The sequence below is a fragment of the Megalobrama amblycephala genome, linkage group LG7 (genome assembly GCF_018812025.1).
Source record: "Megalobrama amblycephala isolate DHTTF-2021 linkage group LG7, ASM1881202v1, whole genome shotgun sequence".
Classification (NCBI taxonomy): Eukaryota; Metazoa; Chordata; class Actinopteri; order Cypriniformes; family Xenocyprididae; genus Megalobrama; species Megalobrama amblycephala.
In genome coordinates this window covers 14,658,117-14,674,079 of record NC_063050.1, presented here as the reverse complement: position 1 = coordinate 14,674,079, position 15,963 = coordinate 14,658,117, and the positions used below count along the sequence as shown (strand labels likewise).

The 15,963-nt window shown below is 35.0% G+C and overlaps 1 protein-coding gene and 1 pseudogene across 3 annotated transcripts in view; both read left to right on the top strand.

The window, feature by feature from the left end:
* The window catches only part of LOC125271747 (NACHT, LRR and PYD domains-containing protein 12-like), a 1,137,836-nt gene that overhangs the window by 251,779 nt on the left and 870,094 nt on the right, over positions 1–15,963 (top strand). The window lies entirely within an intron of this gene.
* Positions 5,860–5,976, top strand: LOC125273192 (annotated as a pseudogene).

Genomic DNA, 15,963 nt, shown 5'->3' with positions numbered 1-15,963 from the left:
AAACACCTGTGCTACTTCTGAATATGAAGATCAAATTAGCAATGGTCTCTTTGTCAAGCCCAGTCAAAAAACAAACAAAAAGAAAAGATGATCAGGTGGTGTAGGTTATGTTTTCACATAATCATTGTTTGTTCTGAATCACTGAACTCATCTAGAGCCCAATCTCTGAGTTAGATTTACATTATTGATTACAGCAGCACTGTGATTCTACAGCAGAAGATCAGCTTTATCAATATAATCTGAAGGATTTCTTAAAAGTTGTTCTGATCCAAAAAAAAAACTTTCATTTAGAGAAACACAGTCTGTGTGCCTAAAAGAAATAATTATTTCTGAGCAAATCTGATAAAGAAAAATGAAGTGAAGAGAAAAGTCCTGCAAAATATCATGCAGATATATACATTAATATTGATATTTTATTGATTTCAGTAACTAATTCAGACCTTAAGTGTGTCTCTATCAATGAGCACATGCGGTGAAACCATTAATGTCATTCCAGCAGCGCCACACAGAAGATGCTTCAGGTTGGATGACTTTGACCTCTTGGCTTCACATGATTTTCAGGATGTAACTCAACAGCGTCCTCTACAGGTGGAGCTCCATACATACTCAGATCTGCTTCAGGAGCACATGAAACCAGAACAGCTCCAGCACATTTACAGAGACAATTCAAGCCTTAGATTCAACACTTCTGACAATAACAGTGTATTAAATATGTTAAGAAGAAAACATTGTTCCCAATTATGGCTTTTAGAAACAAAAATATGCAACATCACCACCAGCTAATAAATGAATAATCAGAAACACTCAGACTATTTTCAGTGTCACATTGATAACGTTTCCCTCGTCCACTGCAGTGGATTTCAGCAGCTCTCAAGGCCTGTTGTACTGATGTTATTCCTGCATGATTTCTGCAGCAGGTGGAGGTTGAGCTCAAGAGATCCTGAGAGGGAAAAACCAGTCGCCATCTGCCCGCCTAATTCCCACAGGTGGCTTCTGTCTCGACCCATTAGAAATCTGGCAGTGTAGACACTGCTAAGTGTATTACTGCCCTCCACAGGTCAATGTTTGAACAAAATTGTCATATACAATATGCTTGTGTAAGTATATAACAATTAGTTAAAACTTTGACCTGAGGAGGGCAGTAATTCTAATAGAGAAGAAGAAGAAGAGAGCAAGTTATGAGCATTTATGGTTAAAATGTATAAAATGTCATTTTTTTTAGAAAATGACTGATGGTTTCTCTAGATAAGACTCTTATTCCTCGTCTGGTATTGTTTAAAGCCCTTTGAAGCTGCAATGAAACTGTCATTTTGACCTTCAGCCGTTTTGAGGCCATTGAAGTCCACTATAAGGAGAAAAATACTGGTATGTTTTCATCAAAAACCTTCATTTCTTTTCGACTGAAGAAAGAAAGACATCTTGGATGACATGGGGGTGAGTAAATTATCAGGAAAATTTAATTTGAAAGTGAACTAATCCTTTAAGTTGGATTGCAAGACTTTATTCTTGTTGAAGGCAGGTGTTAAATGAAATAACTTCCTGTTTAGGTTTAGCACTAATTGTAAAAACACTCATTCTGAAGATCACAGCTCATCCGTGAAGACGTACTGTCCAACATAAGAGCCAAATATGGAATTAGATGCTTTTGAACCTCAAACACTGAATCACAGGCAGGATGAAGGAAAAGATGAAAAGCGCAGTAAGTGGAAAATTACTTTAAATCAGAGATGCTGTCGCAGATGGTGTTGTTAAAGATTTATTAGTGCATTTCTTAAAAGTGTGCTTTGAATGCTTTAAAAATTTGTTCAATCTAGACTTTTATATAGTAATCCTAAAATTAAATTAAATTGATTTTATTAAAAAGATATTACTTAATTAATATTAATTTTAATATTAACATTAATATTACTTAAAATATATTACTTAAGTACACTTAATATAAATGCACTAACAATTTATATTATACTAATACTAAGAAATTGTACTAACACTTAGATTGATTTTAAGTGTAGTCAGATCATGTAAACCAAATATACAGAAGGGTCATTCCGTGTCAAATCAACCAGAGGTCCCCGGCTCAAATTTTTGATTTTGTTAATATTTTTTCTGTTGAAAGACAAACATAAATAGTGATGAAAGCCAAAATATTAAATGTCACAGATGTATATTTACTGAGTAATCCACTATTTTGTAGAGGGGGTTCAAAAAGAATTTTCACCTGAGATTTGGAGCTAATTTACAGGGGTGTAAAAATAACTTTAGAAAGATGGCAGAATCATTATTTTATTTTTACACAGAGATTCGTAGGTTTATTAGCATATTCTGTTGACTTTAGCAATCTTTGTTTCATTATATGCCATGCAGCGATAACAGTTCAAAAATGGTAAAAAGCATTTCTTGTGTTTTGTGCCTCAAGTTTACGTGCACGCAACTCAAGAAATATTAAAGATATCTAAATACATTTTTAGATTCTGGTATAACACCAGTGTTTTCTGGCTCATCCTGGACTGAAGCACAGGCTCTACTCTTCAGCACAATGGTGACCCACAAAACACACGAAAGAAACCCTCTAAATCCCAGCAGAACATTAAACACTAACAGATCTCTCAAAATCTCAGCACCTTCACTTATTACAATCCAGACTTCATTTATTTCATACTAGTTCTTATTGAGAATCATTCAAGTTCTTATTGAGAATTAACAGAGGTTTAGATGTTTAAGTCACCATTCTGGTGGTCAGTGTTTGCTTTAGTTGGGCTCTTGACCCTTGACTTTTTAACATTAGTGTTTCTGGTAAACGTTTGTTATAGCAAAAAGCAAGTAAAACTCTGATCAGATAATGATTTAGTCTTCATAAAGTGGTCAGATTCACTCTGGTCTCTGACTAAATTTTTTAACATTTGTTTTAATTTCACACACCAACATTATTACAGTGCTGTGATACTATAAACAATTTTATTAAATCATTATGCAGAAAATGTTTTGTCAAGGTCATGCAGACTCACACAGACATCAAGAATCAGCGTATGAATCTCAACAATGGTGACAATAAAAAATAAAATTCAGATCACCTCAGAACGTCACAAAACAAGCTTCTTAAGTCACAAAAACATTTTGTTGATTGTCACCATTGTTCAGATTCATATGTAAATTACTGATGTCTCTGTGCTCCAAAAAAACAAAAGCAAAAAAAAAAAAAAAAGCAGCTGAAAACATTTTTTGCATAATTACTTAGAAATCACAATACCAGGTTATCATAATATGATTCCACAATATCACAAGGTTACAGTAAATCATATGAAACTAACAGTTAATATACTCACAGACTTGATATTATGTGATATTAGTGAATCAGGCCACTTCATGATAAATACAGCACCAGTAAGCAGCCAGAGTTTCTCCTGCATTTTTTTTTTTTTACTATTCAGTTAAGGGAGAAAGTCAAGGGTCAAGAGCTCAACTAAAGCAAACACTTACCTCCATAATGGTGACTTCAACACCTAAACCTCTGTTAATTCTCATTAAGAACATTTGTATGAAAGAAATAAAGTCTGGACTGTAATAAGTGAAGATGCTGAGATCTTGAGAGATCTGTTAGTGTTTAATGTTCTGCTGTTGCCAGTCATTTGAATCAAATCAGGAAATACCTGAAAAATAACAGTATTGTTTAACATTTACAGAAAAATTATGTTAAAGTTTTTTGCACTTTATTTAAATTAGGATATTTGACTTTAATTTTACAGTTTTTGTTTGCCAGCCGCTGCTGCCATTGACCATTTTTTACGTTTTTTTTTTTTTTTTTTTTTTTTTAAAGTGAAGGTGTTTGATCGTAATAATTCGGGAAATACTGTAAAATAATGCTGTTTTTCAGTTTATTTAAATTAGGATATTTTAACTTCAATTCCACAGGGTTTTTTTGGCTGCCATTCATTTGACCGTTTTATCATTTAACTGTTATTTTTTAAATTTTACATACTTATATTTGTCATTTTAGAAAACAGAAAAAATAGTGTATAAAAAATACAGTAAATTTTCTGTAAAAAAATGTGAATTACTGTAATTTTTCAATAATGTCATAATACTTAAAATAACAGCCGAGTTGTTAATTTAGAGATATTGTTTGTAATTTTACAAAGTTTTGAGTTTAATTTAAAATAAAAGAAAATGATCGTAAAAAAACAAGTTATTTTCTGTAAAATTTGGATTTTTTTTATAGTGCACGCAAAGTTTTTGAACTGTCACTGTTGGCATATAATGAAACAAAGATTGCTAAAGTTTTTACTAACATACCTACGACTCTTTGTGTAAAAATAAAATAATGATGCTGCCATCTTTCTAAAGTCATTATCATTTTGAACCCCCTCTACAAAATAGTGAATTACTCAGTAAATATACATCTGTGACATTTAATATTTTGGCTTTACTCACTATTTATGTTTGTCTTTCAACAGAAAAAATATAAACAAAATCAAAAATTTGAGCCGGGGACCTCTGGTTGATTTGACACGGAACGACACAGAAGTGTTTTATAAGTGCATTACTTAAAAGTGTGCTATGAATGCTTTACATACAATTTTAGTGGATTTTTATATATACTGTCACTAAGTTCTATTTTAATGGATTTTCATGAAAAATAAAACATGCAGGTTAAATTTGTATTTATTTAACAGTAAGAATACTTTTAGCATAAAGTACTGAAAGTGCTATATTTTTTATATGTTAATGTGGGAAATGATAGTGTATTTGATCACACTTGTCACGGTTCGCGGGTTCACTGGTTTACTCTCGCCGTTTCTCAATATGCGTTCTTGTCTGTTCTTGTTCTTTTGGACTTGTGAAACGTCATCAGTCGCTGCTCAAGTACTGTTCCAGTTTGCCTCAAAATGTTTAAGTTAAGAATTTCAAAGTTTAAGTAAACAGAACTGCAGATTTTTATTTTGTTTATTTTGTTTCAGATTTTTACATAATTTTTTTTTATTAGCTTAAACTTTGCTAGCTCTAACAAGCTAATTTATAAAAAAAACAAACTTGTTAATTTTTTAATATGTTAACAATAGCATATTATAACACTTGCTGAATTAGGACAGAAATATAAAACATTTAATATACTTGCTCTCAAACCAAGCCGCATGCACCGCTTGTCTTCATCGTAACTCTCCAAAAACCCACATTATATACTTCTAAATTAGCATAACAAAACATTAATCACTATTGAATCTCCCACTTAACATTAATCTTGCACAAAAAAAAACATTATATAACACTTAATTTTAGCATTTACTCTCCCTTTCGAGTGATATGGGCAAAGCAAGCTGGGAAATAGAAATCCCAGCCCAGTTTCAGTTAAAGTTCAGTTCATCTAAATTAAAGGAAATAAGTTCAATAAAACTCAAAACAATAAAACAATGAAAATTACTTAAAATATATCAGTTCTGAGAACTTGAAAGAAAATGAAAGTTCTAAATACTCATAAAAGTTCATTTGACTGAATTAATTTGTTATTAATATTAAAATTAATATTAATTAAGTAATATCTTTTTAATAAAATCAATAAGTTTGTCCTACTCAAACCAATTAACTATTTTGAGCGTTGGGGTTTATTGTGATGTTTGCTGCGTTCGCTATTGAATCCTCCTTATTTAATGTGTCAGTACTATTTAAAGACACCATTAATATGTAGTTAATTATATCATATAAAAGGAATATTAACATGGTTACAATACATTTGAAATTAATTATTTAATGTATAAAAAATGTGGGCAAAACATTTTGTATATATTTATCATATGTTATTCTTATATTTTAAATAATTCATAAGTGTATTTTCTATGTCTGATGAGTATGAGTATGAGTATATACGCCAGCAGCCATATCACCCTGTAGCCCAAGACCGGTTGCCCACTGAAGCTAAGCAGGGCTGAGCCTGGTTAGTACCTGGATGGGAGACCTCCTTGGAAAACCAGGTAGCTGCTGGAAGAGGTGTTGGTAAGGCCAGCAGGGGGTGCTCACCCTGTGGTCTGTGTGGGTCCTAATGCCCCAGTATAGTGACGGGGACACTGTACTGTAACAAGCACCGTCCTTCGGATGAGATGTTAAACCGAGGTCCTGACTCTCTGTGGTCATTAAAAATCCCATGGCACTTCTCGTAAAGAGTAGGGGTGTAACCCCGGTGTCCTGGCCAAATTCCCTCCATAGGCCCATACCAATCATGGCCTCCTAATAATCCCCATCCATTGAATTGGCTCTTTCACTCTCTCTCCTCTCCACCTACAGCTGGTGTGTGGTGAGCGCACTGGCGCCGTTGTACTGTGGCTGCCGTCGCATCATCCAAGTGGATGCTGCACACTGGTGGTGGATGAGGAGAGACCCCTGATATGTTTGTAAAGCGCTTTGGGTGTACAGTAGTACATATGAAAGCGCTATATAAATGCCTCATTCATTCATGTTTAAAAGTTTATGAAAGATGGGTTCAAGTGTACTATAAGTGGGAACTAAATATATATTTTAAATAGTATATTAAAAGAACATTTTAGTTCATATTCATGGTGTCTCAAAATAGCACAGTTGAGTACACTTAGATGTTCTTAAGATTTTTTTTTTTGGTATATTAAGTACAAAATTAGTGTACAAAAGTTGAGCACTTTAAGTACATTTCGGAAGTGTACTAAGTGTACTGAAATAAAATGTATTTTAGAGCATTTTTTCACCTGGGTTCACCACAGAATTAATAACATCGCTGTGAAATCTTGTGAGAAGGTTTCACACACGTTCTCGTAAGAAAGTTTCCATGTCGGAACTGTTTGATCTGATATCTGTGGTTTAACAGAGAATTCTGCAACGAATTTGAACGCTTCTCACAAGATTTCACAGCGATGTTATTAATTCTGCGGTGAATCAAGTGTTTATTTCTCAGCGCTGTGTAATCTGGAAACCATGAGAACATTGTGCCATGAACACAAAGTGTAGGCTAAGTGTAACATAGTAACACAAACAGGTGTTTTGAGTTGTCAGTTTTTTTTTTTTTCTTGAAATTTTGTGACTTTTTCTCATTTAGGGTTATGAACATACATGCAAAGTTTCAACACGCTGATGTGTTTTGATATATACACAATAAATTTAGGTTCTTTTGGTGATGTTCGTGGGGCAATTTGACCCACATATTTGAATGCTCTAAGGCAAAAGACACAAAACAATAACGTCTTGGTTATATTTTGTTATTTTAGTTTTTTACTACCCTGTGAAGCTAAAAAAAGAGGTTTTCCTCACTTATTTCAAAACAAAAAATATTTTGTCAGCCACATATGGTAAAAATGAGCTATTTAGAAACACTTATTTAGAAATAAAAAAGACAATAAATTACCACTGTAGTATGCTGCAGAGGAGCACTTATTGGCTTAATGGCACTGGTGCTACTGCCCTCAAATGTTAGTCTGGAGTCCTGCAATGGTTCTCGTGGTCAGAAAAGTAATAACAATGTTAAAAGAATGTTGTCTGTGGAATTTTTCATTGCAAAACAACAAGAAATGCCACAAAATTTAAGAAAAGCCGCTGCAAATTCAGTCATTTTAGGCCGCAAAAATCTGAAAAAGTCCCGTGAAATCCTGGAAGGACTGATTATCTAAAGTCAAAGATAGATTAAAAGGTTGATATGAATCCAATTTGTAATTAAGCAAGCAACGATTAAAGGTGCCGTAGAACGTCTTTTTAAAAGATGTAATATAAGTCTAAGGTGTCACTTGAATGTGTCTGTGAAGTTTCAGCTCAAAATACCCCATAGATTTTTTTAAATTATTTTTTTTAACTGCCTATTTTGGGGCATCATTAAATATGCGCAGATTCAGGCTGCGGTCCCTTTAAATTCTCGTGCTCCCCGCCCCCGGAGCTTGCGACTGACTTAAACAGCATAAACAAAGTTCACACAGCTAATATAACCCTCAAAATGGATCTTTACAAAGTGTTCGTCATTCAGCATGTCTAATCGCGTAAGTATAGTATTTATTTGGATGTTTACATTTGATTCTGAATGAGTTTGAGGCTGTGCCTCGTGGCTAAAGCTAACATTACACACTGTTGGAGAGATTTATAAAGAATGAAGTTGTGTTTATGAATTATACAGACTGCAAGTGTTTAATAATGAAAATAACGACAGTCTTGTCTCCGTGAATACAGTAAGAAATTATGGTAACTTTAACCACATTTAACAGTACATTAGCAACATGTTAATGAAACATTTAATGAAACAAGACAATTTACAAATATCACTAAAAATATCATGTTATCATGGATCATATCAGTTATTATCGCTCCATCTGCCATTTTTCACTATTGTCCTTGCTTGATCCAGACATTAATACTGGCTGCCCTTGTGTAATGCCTTGAACATGAGCTGGCATTATGCAAATATTGGGGGTGTACATATTAATGATCCGACTGTTACGTAACAGTCGGTGTTATGTTGAGATTCGCCTGTTCTTCGGAGGTCTTTTAAACAAATGAGATTTATATAAGAAGGAGGAAACAATGGAGTTTGAGACTCACTGTATGTCATTTCCATGTACTGAACTCTTGTTATTTAACTATGCAGAGGAAAATTCAATTTTTAATTCTAGGGCACCTTTAAAGGGCCCTCGCACCCGGGCTCACCGCCACCCATTGGCCTTAGGAAAACAGTGAACAGTGGGCGACATGCATGTAAGTGATTAAATATGGGAGAATTATGGCAAAGTCATTTCAAAGTGCCACACTTCCTGCTGCCAACAGGTGGCACTTTGACCATAACTGAATATTGCCTTGAATTTTTGTAGGTGGTGCAATAGAGCCATTTTGCCACACCTAATTCTGAAACCTATATCAGACGTAAATTTTCACCAATTCTGAAGCGTGTGCAAAGTTTCACAAGTTTTCGAATATGTTTAAGCCCTCAAAAATGCGACTTATTTTGGAGAAGAAGAAGAATTGACTGAGCAATTACAATAGGGTCCTCACACCATCAGTGCTCGGGCCCTAATTATAGCAGAGGTATTCACTGATATCTGTGTGTTTTCTCTCTGTTTGTCAGGAGGAAGTAGATGTTTGGAGTTGATGACAGTCTGTCTCTGGCTCATTTGTGTTCTTCTGCTGGTCATCATCATACTGCTGTTCAATCAGACTATCAACAGCTTTCAGGACAATTACACTGATCTTACACAGAAGAAACTGGAGCTGGAGACCAGAGTCAATAATCTCACTGTTGAAAAAGACCAGTTAAAGAACAGCTTCAGCTCTTTGAGTCAGAAGAAACTGGAGTTAGAGACCAGAGTCAAAGATCTCACTGTTGAGAAAAGTCAGTTACAGAGAAGCGCTGACTCTTTGAGTCAGAAGACACTGGAGTTAGAAAGCAAAGTAAAAAAAGCAAACTCTGAACGAGGTTAGTACACAACTGTTTTGTCAAAGAAATTTATTTTTTCTAGTTCTTTATCATTACTGTATATGTACACAGTTTTGAAAAGTGGATATGTAAGGAAATCTGTGTGGTCTAGGGTTTTTTTTCATATCCAGTGAGTTGAAGAGCTGGTCTGAGAGCAGGCAGTACTGCAGGGATCATGGTGGTGATCTGGTCATTATCAACACTGAAGAGAAGCAGGTGAGTTTGTGTGAGAGTCTGTTCATGAATGAGAGGAATCACACTTATTCCTGTTTTCATTCACACACAGAGCTTCATATCTTCAGTCGTCAAGGAGAGAGTGTGGATTGGTTTGTCTGACACTGAGACTGAAGGCAGAATGATATGGGTGGATAATTCAACACTGAATCGAGGGTAAGTGATGAAACACTCATAGAAAACCACTGTGGATGTATTTTTAATTCTCATTTAAAATTGAGATAATCACAACATTCAAAAATCAGATACAGCTCTTCCACAAACACAATTATGACAACATCCACTATAAAAAAAATACTTCTTATGAAGTACTTTATATGGATAAAGACTTCTCACTTTTGCTTTAACTTCTGCACTACTCTGCTGTTGTGGTGCTGTGAATATTGTTTGCTCTTTTATGATGAATAGCTTGTTAAACTCCTCGTTTGTTGTTTGCTGAATGAATAAAAACTTTAATTAAACATTTGGGTTCAGAGTAACTGAAAATCTGACACATTTTATTCAGGTTTTGGTTCATATATCAGCCGGATGACTATGAGGGAAATGAGGACTGTGTTGAACTGAACCATACAAAAGACCCCTGGAACAACTGGAATGATCGACCATGCTCTGACAAGAAGAAAGGGATTTGTGAGAAGAACTAGATTTGATCTAGTCTTGTGCTTTTGCTTCTATTATTTTATTGAATGGTTTTTATTGTAAATGTACAATTTATGCCAGCTGATGTTCTGTTAGAAGGAAAATTTAAAATTGTCACTATTTTCTCTGTGTTCATGACTTGCTCCATTTCAAGCAGCTGATAATATGATCTTATTCTGTTATCATGCGTCTCATTTGTTAGTCTGAAGTGATGAAGTGAAAATCACAGTAGATTGCCCTGATTCACCCTATTATTCTGATATTGAGTGTCTGTGAAACTGCCTTTGTGTTGTATTACTTTCACTTTCAATAAAATTGTCAATAACCATTATTAGAGGAGACCAGAGAGCTTTTTAACACATGGTTATATGTGTGGTAATGTCATCAATATCATAGACTTCAATCTTCTTTTTTTAGCTCACAGGAGGAATTGAATATGAATGTGAGCAAATTTGTAGATTTTATGACCAAATAAACTGATTTTCAGGTAAGAAAGTAAAATTTTTTATCAAGATTGTTTTTTGCCTATCAATCATTGAATTGTAAATAGTAGCAGTTTCTTAGTTTGATGCTTTGTATTTATGCTAACTTCAAACCCACATGCTAAAACAGTTAGCTATGTTATGGCTGTTTGGGATGGGAATAGTTCTACACAGCAAAATCACCAGTGTTAAATGAACACCCCTCAGTGTACATATGTGTCCACACTACAGGGTGATAAAGTTAATGAGATAAAAGTGATGATTGACCATTATTGAAGACACCTGATGTTAATATGCAAAATCACTGAAGGAAAGAGAAACAACAAGAGACACAACAACTAAAACTGACTTCCACTTATTGCACTTATTATTAACCAGTTTGATTTTATTTCTGTCATACATCCACAAAAGTCCTTATTGAGAATTTACAGATGTTTAGAAAATGTTTTAATGAAAGTTTAGTTTGAGTCACCGTGATGGTGGTCAGCATTTGCTTTAGTTTGTCTCTTGATGCTTTACTTTTTAATATTATTTTAATTGGCTGCTTCAACTTTGTGTTTGTATAACACATTTGTTATGGCCAGAGAAACTATGACCTGGGCTGCATTTCCCAAAAGCATTATAAGCATAAGCTGATCGCATGTGACCATTTGTTGCAATTGTGTTACGATCAACTTCAGCTTACAACGCTTTTAGTAAATGCAGTACAGAACATGATGGTTGTGTTTTGATGAAGACACAAACATCATGCATGAACATGTGTCCTCCTCTGTCTGTCCAGATCTGAACCACTGCAGCCTTCACCCGTCCCGTCTGAATGGAGCCGCGTGTATTAGTGCTGCTGCACCTGTCGGCAACCAGAGCTCATCAGCACACGTCAGTCACAGCTGTCACGTGACATATGACATCATATGAGCCGCAGAACTTTCTTGATCGGACAAAAATCATGATGAGAACTGAGGTCATCCACTAATAAAACAGCTGATTCAAAGACACTGAGCAAATATGATTAGGAAAAATGAAGTGAAGAGAAAAGATCCTGCAAATGACCATGCATTATTGATTTCAGTAACTAATTCAGACCTTAAGTGTGTCTCTATCAATGAGCACATGCGGTGAAACCATCAATGTCATTCCAGCAGCGTCACACAGAAGATGCTTCAGGTCGGATGACTTTGACCTCTTGGCTTCACATGATTTTCAGGATGTAACTCAACAGCGTCCTCTACAGGTGGAGCTCCATACATACTCAGATCTGCTTCAGGAGCACATGAAACCAGAACAGCTCCAGCACATTTACAGAGATAATTAAAGCCTTCAACACTTCTGACAATAACAATGTATTAAATATGTTAAGAAGAAAACATTGTTCCCAATTATGGCTTTTAGAAACAAAAATATGCAACATCATCACCAGCTAATAAATGAAGAATCAGAAACACTCAGAACACAGACTGCAAGCAAGCATGTGAACTGGAAGGCAAGCCTGCAACCTTTAGCCAAAAAAGCGTAACGGCTAATAACGCTCTAGATGTGGCGATACGAAGGGAAGGAGACCAGAGGCAATTACACGATAGGCCGAGGTGCCGCACGTGATTAAGTTAGCCGTTACGGCAGAGATTGTATATTATAGGGAGATAAGAGGGTCTGTATCTCTTACCACTGGAGAAAGCGTAACGGCTAACTTAATCACGTGTGGCACCTCACAGCCTATCATGTAATGGCAATGACATCAGTCGCAACATTCCCTAGACTGCCTTCACTTAAAAAATACACTTTTAGCTCAAATCTACATAGAGTTCCCAGCTAAAGTACTGTTTAGTGTAAAACATGCTGAAGATTAGCAAACAGGCTGTCGATTAATTAGCTATTTCTTCACAAAAGCTGTTTAATCAGCATAGTGAAGCCTCTCACCCATTGACATCCATTCAAAAAACTGGTCTCTTTCTCTGCGTACTGCCAGGGACGGGGCGTTGACATTGGCCGTTACGCTTTTTTGGCTAAAGGTTGCAGGCTTGCCTTCCAGTGTCTTTGCCTTCGCTGCTGCAGATAGCCCACAATTCTTTGCGTCACTGTTAACAACCGATATTATTTGAAAAATTAAACAAAAATAGCTAGCAGATGATGAAGATGTGGTGTTTAAATGTAAGTAGTTTCAAGCTTGTTTTTGTTTTAAACTTTGTTCTCCTTAATATCCCCTCCTTTGTCTCTGCAACAGATATCTGTTGTACATACACCACAGCTCCTCAAGCATTAACCAAAATAAAACAAGTGAATACATTTTCTTTTCAAATTACTTTCCAAATTTATAAATATTTTTCATTCAACTGTTGTGGGAGCGCAATGATGTGGCCGTGAACGTGTTGGCATAGCAACGTGATACTTCCTGTTTCCTTTCCTGCCTGTTTGTCCTACGAAGTTTAATTCTGGTTAAGGACACTCCGTATACCGCATCCTTCACGGGTTATGTCTTCAGGAGGATGCAGCCTTTGAAATTAAATGAAATGAGACACAGCTAGAGTCACCCTGGTGAAGAGGGGATGTCCATGGGGCTAATGAGATGATCAACACACTTGTAAGATGTAGACCAGCTAATGGTTTAGGTTTAACAGAAGAATCCATTTTTTTGATGATTTTATTTGATTCAATTAAACTATAGGGTTGAGTATAGATACAGCGCTCATGATTCAATCAGTTACTGATTCATTGGAAAATATTTAAGATATATGTAAATCGGAAAGAGCAAAATCTTTTGAGTAATGCTGTAGACTATAGGGGCTATTATTGAAGAAATTTAAGGGTTTAAAATAAATCTTAATGCAGACTCTTATTATACATTTGTCTTTTCTGGCTGCTGTGACAGTGTGTTTGTTAAACACATTTGCAGTTGCAGTAGCAAAGGAAGTAAAAGCAAAATGACATCAGGCAATGATAACTGTCTGTTGATTGTTTTGTGGTCATCACGAAACGGCCTGATGCCACGTGAAACTAACAAATGTGTTGCGTTATTATAAGCAGCAAAGAATTCTGCAATAATCAGATAGATGATTTTAACAGACATGAGCCCTTAAAGAATAGTCTATGATGACACACAGAGACATCAAGAATCAGTGTATTAATATCAACAATGGTGACAATCAAAAGTGCCATGCTGCAATGCATGCTGGCCATTGCTGGGTGTTTTGTACTTGGTTCCCAGCATGCATCCCACTTTTAATTGTCACCATTGTTGAGATTCATACGTTGATTCTTGATGTCTGTGTGTTAGCATTAACTTTTAGTGCTTATGTTAAAATCTTCTAACTGATTTCCTGTAGAAGCTCAGGGTTATGTATTAATAGCACAACACATCAGCTAGCACAGCACAACTTTGCTGACCACAAAACAATCAACAGACAACCACCATCATCTGATGTCATTTTGCTTCAGCTTCCTTTGCTACTGCAAATGTGTTTAACAAACACACTGTCATAGCAGACGGAAAAGACAAATGTATGTTAAGAGTGAAGAGCCCAACTAATGGAACAACTATTCACCATTATGGTGACTTCAAATGAAACACATCAGAGTTGAACCTCTGTTAATTCTCAATAACAACTTTTGTTGATGTCTAACATAAATAAAGTCAATCTGGTTAGTAATAAGTGAAGCTGGTAATGCTGTTTGTGGAGTTGTTTAATCATCCTCTGTTGAGATCTTGAGAGATTTAATGTCTTTTATCTTCAGTTGATTTCATCTAAGGCTGTGGCTGAAGTCAGTTAGTTCTTGTGTTTCTGCTCGTCTCTTTTTCTGTTCTCTTCTTTCCTTCAGTGATTCTGCTTGTTAACAGGCTTATTAAGGCTGAGATGACTCTATACTGGTTCGACAGAAAACCAATTGGTGTGTGTGTGTTTTCCTCCGTAAAATTTATTAAAGTTACTGGTTATTGCTAACTCAAATGGTTGTGCCAACATTGCATTATCAACACAAAGGTCCAGTTTGGCCTGTTTATGTGTTTCAGTCCATTTGAGTGGTCACAGATTCCTCTTGTTGGATTTTAAAGCCGATAACATGTATTTGTATGTACAGTACACAAATATAGCAGTATGAGTCTGCAGGGAGTTTTTCTGCAAGTTTTTATTCTTTTTGAAGGCAGGTGTGAAATGAAATCACTTCCTGTTTAGGTGTAGCACTAATTGTAAAAACACTCATTCTGAAGATCACAGCTCATCCGTGAAGACGTACTGTCCAACATAAGAGCCAAATATGGAATTAGACACTGTTTATCAAAATGTTGGACAGAGAAATATTGAGGACACATATGGACCTCGAACACTGAATCACAGGCAGAATGTTGGAAAGCGCAGTAAGTAGAAAATTACTTTAAAAAAAGAGTTACATTGTGTCACAGATGGTGTTGTTCAAGATGTCACTAATGTCTGAGGAAGTATCATAAAATTTCAAACAATTTTTCTAAGAACAATATGTCAATGTTTCTGCCTTTATATTTACCCTGCAAACAAGCCTGCACTGGCCCTTTACGGACCCACTTAGGGCTGCCAGCACAGGGCCCCTGAGACCCTTGTGAAAAAAAAGTGAACTTTAGTATACTTTTATAAAGTGTACTTATTGCACAAATAATATACTTAAAAAGAACACACTTAAGTGTGAATTAAATGTAATGTTTTCAGCGCTTAAGTGCATTCTATTTGTAATTAATTTCAAATGTATCACAGATTAAGTTCATATTAAATGCAATAAGTTGAACTTTAGAGTGATTTTTTTTGAACAACTTAAGTGGTACTTTAATACAACTTTATGATAACCTTCATAATTACGTCTAGTATGTTTAAAATATAGTTGAAGTGCACTGCCTAATGTACTGACAAGCAATTAATGTGAAATAAAATATATTTTAATATCAGTTATTAATACACTTAAGTGTGAATTAAATGTAATGTTTTCATCGCTTAAGTGCATTCTATTTGTAATTAATTTCAAATGTATCACAGATTAAGTTCATATTAAATGCAATAAGTTGAATTTCTGAGTGATTTTTTTTAAACTACTTAAGTGCGACTTTAATACAATTTTTTATGTACTTTGAAATATGGTAAAAGTGTACTTCCAAATGTACTGACAAGCAATTAATGTGAACTAAAATATACTTCAATGTAATTTACATGTACACTGTTATATCATTTAATACATTTGTAATTACAT